Here is a 5,542-nt window from a genome sequence, read left to right on the forward strand (position 1 = left end):
CCTGGGCAGATTTATGATGAGCACTGTTTTTGAATAAGAATAAATAGTTTGATGCTGGTTTCCTTCTTTGTTTCTTTTCGCTTTTTCCCCCTTGTTGTACATGTGCTGACATGCCTGGGCCTGTTCTGACATGCTTTCCTTCTACATGTAGTTTTTTTCTTTTTGTACAAGGCATATTCTTGACGATAGTGCTGCCTTGAATGGGAGTAGAGCTATTCTTAATAATTTTGCGATTCATTTAGTTCAGAGAGTAACCGCGAGGGGGACAGGTGTGTGACTTTATTCAGGAGGAACCTTTTTTTTTTCCTGTACAGTAAGACTTTGGGAATGAAATGCTACAATCTCCTCTTGTCTATGGTGTTTTTCTGCAATAGTTCCCTACGCAATCATTATAGTAGAATAAAGGTAATAATCTAGGGATAGTGATTCAATAAATAACAGGTGCCCTGTCTAGAGCGTACGCGTCCTTGAGCCACGCAGGTGCATGATGACGTCATACTGTGGCTTCATTGTAGATTGACCAAAGGAGCATTAGTGGAAAAAAACAGGGTAGCCCTGAGACAATAGGATGACGTCACGACCAATGAGAACGGCCTGTAGGGGGCGCAAGGATTCACTTCTCTCTTGGACACTGACGGGCTCGACACGCAAATTCTGCTCCTGGCGTTGGCCGTCAGTGGAAGAGCGTAGCTTCGGTGGGGTTCTGTCTGTCTGCCTCTGATGGGGTGCGGATGTGTGGTTCGTCACTGGTGAATGGTGTTCGACGATGCAGGTGGATTTTGTGACGAGCGGATTTACAATGAGGGAATGCTGTGAACGGGAAAAATGATGGTGAGTGCCCTTTTCACTCTGTTCAAGTGTTTGTTTTCCTCTGTTGCCCAGCAGTCGTACGATTTGTCCTGACGTGTCCTGACATGCCCCGATATGCATGCTTTCCTTTGTTGACGCTTAGTATTTTTTTCTCTTTTGACAAGGAACATTGTTGTCTTGACGATAGTGCTGTCCTGAGTTCTGCGCTCCTGGTTACCCGTACTCTGTGTTGATTTGTTGAGTGCCTAGTCCTCTTATTTGTCGTTGATGGAGTTACGTGTTAGGATATTTTGTTCTTTTGCAAGTCTCATTTAGTAAGACTTTGGAATTCCTACGATCAGCTTTCATGCATGGTGCTCTTCTGCAATAGTTTCCTATGCAATCGTTATAGAAGAATAAAGGAAATAATCTTGGGATAGTGATTCAATAAATAATAGGTCCCCTGTCTAGAGCGCACGCGTCCTTGAGCCACGCAGGTGCATGATGACGTCATACCGTGGCTTCACTGCAGATTGACCTTGTCTAGAGGAGCATTAGTGGAAAAAAACAGTGTAGCCCTGAGACAATAGGATGATGTCTGGACCAATGAGAACTGCCAGCAGGGGGCGCAGGAATGCTCTTCTCACTTAGCCTCTCGCAGGTGGCGGTAGGAGCGCGCAGAGGGCGCTACGAGCGCGCGCATGCGTAGCACCCGTAGAGTGGCGCTTACGTCAGTCCACCTCTGGCTCTCGTTGGGAGAAGACGTGTGGTCGTTCGCTCCGTCGTCACTTGATCCCTGGCTGTCGACGAGAGCAGTCGCATCGGTCTGCGCTCCTACTGTGGTGAGGTGATTTGTTGTGTAACTAATGCTTTCGCCAACTTTGGAGTCAGTTCTCTGCCTGCCTCTCGGATGGAGCAGTCGCATCGTTCTGCGCTCCTGTTGTGGTGGGATCATTTGTTGTGTAACTAGTTCTATTTTCTTGTGAGCTATTGATGGTTTGCATACTCTTGCTTTCCCAGCCTCTGTATTACGAGTGTTTTTCTCCTTGCATGTCCAGAGCTGTCCTAACTTGCCCAGACATGCCATGATGACGTCACAGCTGACGTCACAGGATGTCCGGAACTGGTGCTGCGATGCTTTGCAACCTGCCTCCGTGCTCCGTCGCCCAGCGACAGTCAGCGGCCGTTCCGGGCCGCTTTCTACAAGATGGCGTCAACTAAACTCCTTCTCTCCACTCTATCTCTATCTTTTCATTTTATTTTCTACCTATTTTTTTATTTTTTATCAGCTCAACTAGCCCACAACTCACACAGTGGTCTGGACACGTCCTAGATGCGCCCCAATTAGTGTAATGACTCCCTGGTGGGTCCTAATTACTGTGGGGGGTCCCAATTAGCTCTAATTGCTCATTAATGGCGTCCAGGCCACTGTGTGAGTTGTGGGCCAGTTGAGCTGATACACTACTGCACGCAAGCTTTATATCACACCGTTTCGTAGTAGAATTGATTCGTTTAAATTTTCTTTTTTCCCGACGACAATAACTGATTGGAGCAGTGTTACGTCGTCTGAATCTGTTGCTGATTTTATGTCCAGTATTCAGGATCATTTGTAGTGTTGCTCTTGGCTGATGCTCTTGTTTTGTTCCACTCCTACTTGGGCCTCCAAGAGGGGACCACTAGTGTTCCAAATAAATAAATAAAGAAACCTCAACAAATTTAATTTTAGGGGCCTTCCGGTGTTGAAGTGGCGTCAGACTGCTTCGTGTGTGTGTGATCTAGGCACTCAAGTTGACATGACAGAAATAGCTGAAAGCAGGTATGCAAAGTCCATAGATGGAAGCACTAGATTTGTTACGTGTCAGACTTTGTGACATTTTTGGAGTCTTTGGACAGGTGCAGAACATAGTATGACGTCAACAATATAGGAGAAGAAACCGATGAGAACTACTAGCTTCTTTGAAGGGTAGAGGAATACTTCCTGTTGAGGTATAGTTATTACTAAGGAATCCTAATTAATTTTCGAGAGGTGCATCCTCTACACTTGAATCCCCAATGAAAGAGTGAAAGTTCGTTGTCTTTGAAGCCCCACTACTGGAATTGTTCAAAGCGTGTCGCAGCTACAGCGAGCCAAGCAAGGTTACCACATCATATCGGTCCTAAATTTGCAGAGTTCCCCTATCTCGGACACATGACCAGAATTCAGGGACATGAAACAGAAAGCCGGCTTCGCGGGATAGCAGAGAACCATGCAAGAAAGCCGACTTGACAGATTTGCACGAGGATATGGGAGGAGGAAAAATTCGGGGAGGGACGAGGAGGAGAGATAAGGAAGAGAACTTTTAACGTCTTCTGCACGGCAATAACACTGTGGGCACGCACGAGAGCTCGTGCTCAGGTAAAAAGAAAAACACAACGCGTGACTCAGAATTTAAATCAAGCCTTTTCTGTTGGTTGAATGTCGTTGCGAAATCAAAAATCGCGCTATAGAAGCTCTCCCGATTCTAGCTTCTCAGAGATTAATGTGCTTCTCCATACGTTGCATGAACGCTGCCTTTTTCTACTCATTCTTTTAGTTTTTTGTTCTGTCGAATAAATCTTCAATTGAGAAGTTGCTACCATCACGCTGTCTACTGTGTTTGCCCCTCATCTATATTGATGTGCTATAATGGTATAGCACCATCAACATGCCAACAACATACCAACAACCTACCAACAACAACCGGACAACCTTGCCTTACCCTATCAACATGCCAAATCTTTTTTGTGCTGCAGATCATAACTTCAAAAAGTTTTCCTCTGCACCCTGCCACGAGTGTAAAGTGTAGGGTAGTCCTACTTCTGGATGGAAACTACACGATGTGGTAACATCCACATATCTAAAATTTTAGTCGACGAGGATTTGCTGTTTTTGTACAACCTTCATTGTACATTTCTTTTTTCTCACGTAGCACACGTGAAGAAAAGTTCTCATCTTCATCACGATGACGGGTCATTGTTGGATCATTCTGCAGCATTATTCCTCCTGTACTCTTTCCATCAACAGAGAATACAAAAGTGCACAAATGGTAAAATATAACGTGCTTGTTAAATTCAAAAGGGAAAGACAAAACTGTTTATACTTCTCTTGTTTATTTTGTTGCAGGTCTTACAACTTTGTCAAGTACGTCAAAACATCAGAGGGCAGAAAGTCCCACTCTGTCTCCTAAATGCCTGGACAATAAAAAAGAAAAATATAGTTTTAGTTGTGACAAAATGTTGCTTCTGCTCTTATATTATATTTCAATTAAACCTTACGATGCGTTTGTCGTGTAAGCCACTTTCAATTGGCAGGGCTGTCAGAAGTACTTTACAAAAGTACATCTCAATTACAGTAATGGAGTACTTACGCAATAAATTATTTAGCCATTTCGGAGTACTATTGCCCACACCAATGCTGCATGGTTAACTTTAGACCCAGATCAAGGGTTGCTAATACTCATAGCTGGGCGAACTCACTCATGATGGCCCTCATGAGTGACCCTCACCTCACGCCTTTGAGGTGAGGGTGAGTGAGGGCAAGTCCGCGATGAGGCCATAGGTGAGTGCACTCATGAGGTCTTACCCCCCCCCCCCCAGGTCTCCTGTGAGTGCACTCATGAGGTCTTACCCTCATGGAGTCTCTTGTGAGTGCACTCATGAGGTTTTGTTCCTCATGAGACCTCCTGTGAGTGCATTCATGAGGTCTGAGGGGAGTGAAGTCACTGGTGAGGCCTGAGGGGTGTGAGGTCAGTATGAGTGCATTCAGAAATGAGGTCAAATGACGCATACGAGACGTGCGCAAATTATGAAGTCACTGGTGATATGGTTCCAGCGACCCAACTACCGGCCGGGTGCACTTTAATGGGCTGCTGTCCACGTTTTTAGCAATTTCGTCTATGTCGCGCTGAGAACACAGCAAAGCGTCCTGAGCTGACTGATTATTTGGTGATATGGCGACCCAACCAGCACACCAGCCCTTTAAAGTGCACCCTGCCTGTAGCTGGGCCGCTGGAACCATATCACCAATAATCAGTCACCTGAGAAGGCTTTGCTGTGTTCCCAGCGCGACGTAAACAAAATTGCTAAAAACGTGGACAACAGCCCTTTAAAGTGGACCCTGCCTGTAGTTGGGTCGCTGGAACCGTATAACCAAGTAATCAGTCAGCTCAGGACGCTTCGCTGTCTTCCCAGTGCGACGTAGACGAAATTGCTAAAAAACGTGGACAACAGCCCTTTCGAGTGCACCCTGCCTGTAGTTGGGTCGCTGGAACCGTATCATGAAGTTATCAGTCAGCTCAGGACGCTTTTCTGGGTTCCCAGTGAGTCGTAGACGACATTGCTAAAAACGTGCACGCCAGCCCTTTAAAGTGCACCCTGCCAGTAGTTGGGTCGCTGGAACCATATCACCAGGTAATCAGTTAGCTCAAGACGCTTCGCTGTGTTCCCAGCGCGACGTAGACGAAATTGCTAAAACAAAAACAACAACTTTATTTTGGCTTTTGGAGAGTGGGGAGGTTCATCGCCACTCCACCCAATTGCTGGTGGGGATGTGGGGAATAAAATAACGAGCCCCTTCACAATAGCGATCGAAGTCCGATGGTGTCCAGAAATGTCAAAAGAGCTTTGGGCGCAGATCGTTGCTGGGCTAGATTGGGCCAGGGGCCAGGGGGATTGGGGCCAAGCAATTTCGATAGGGACAAGGGGCGAGAGTCCAGCTGACGAAGAGACTCGGAGA

At 46.2% G+C, this 5,542-nt stretch overlaps 1 long non-coding RNA gene across 1 annotated transcript; it reads left to right on the forward strand.

The window, feature by feature from the left end:
• The first annotated feature begins 841 nt into the window (after positions 1–841).
• LOC135396515 (uncharacterized) lies at positions 842–4,024 on the forward strand. Its single transcript, XR_010423417.1, has 3 exons — positions 842–2,605; positions 2,683–3,854; positions 3,932–4,024. It is a non-coding gene; the product is annotated as an uncharacterized LOC135396515 (long non-coding RNA).
• The last annotated feature ends 1,518 nt before the right edge of the window (positions 4,025–5,542 follow it).

This window comes from Ornithodoros turicata, chromosome 6 (genome assembly GCF_037126465.1).
Source record: "Ornithodoros turicata isolate Travis chromosome 6, ASM3712646v1, whole genome shotgun sequence".
Lineage (NCBI taxonomy): Eukaryota > Metazoa > Arthropoda > Arachnida > Ixodida > Argasidae > Ornithodoros > Ornithodoros turicata.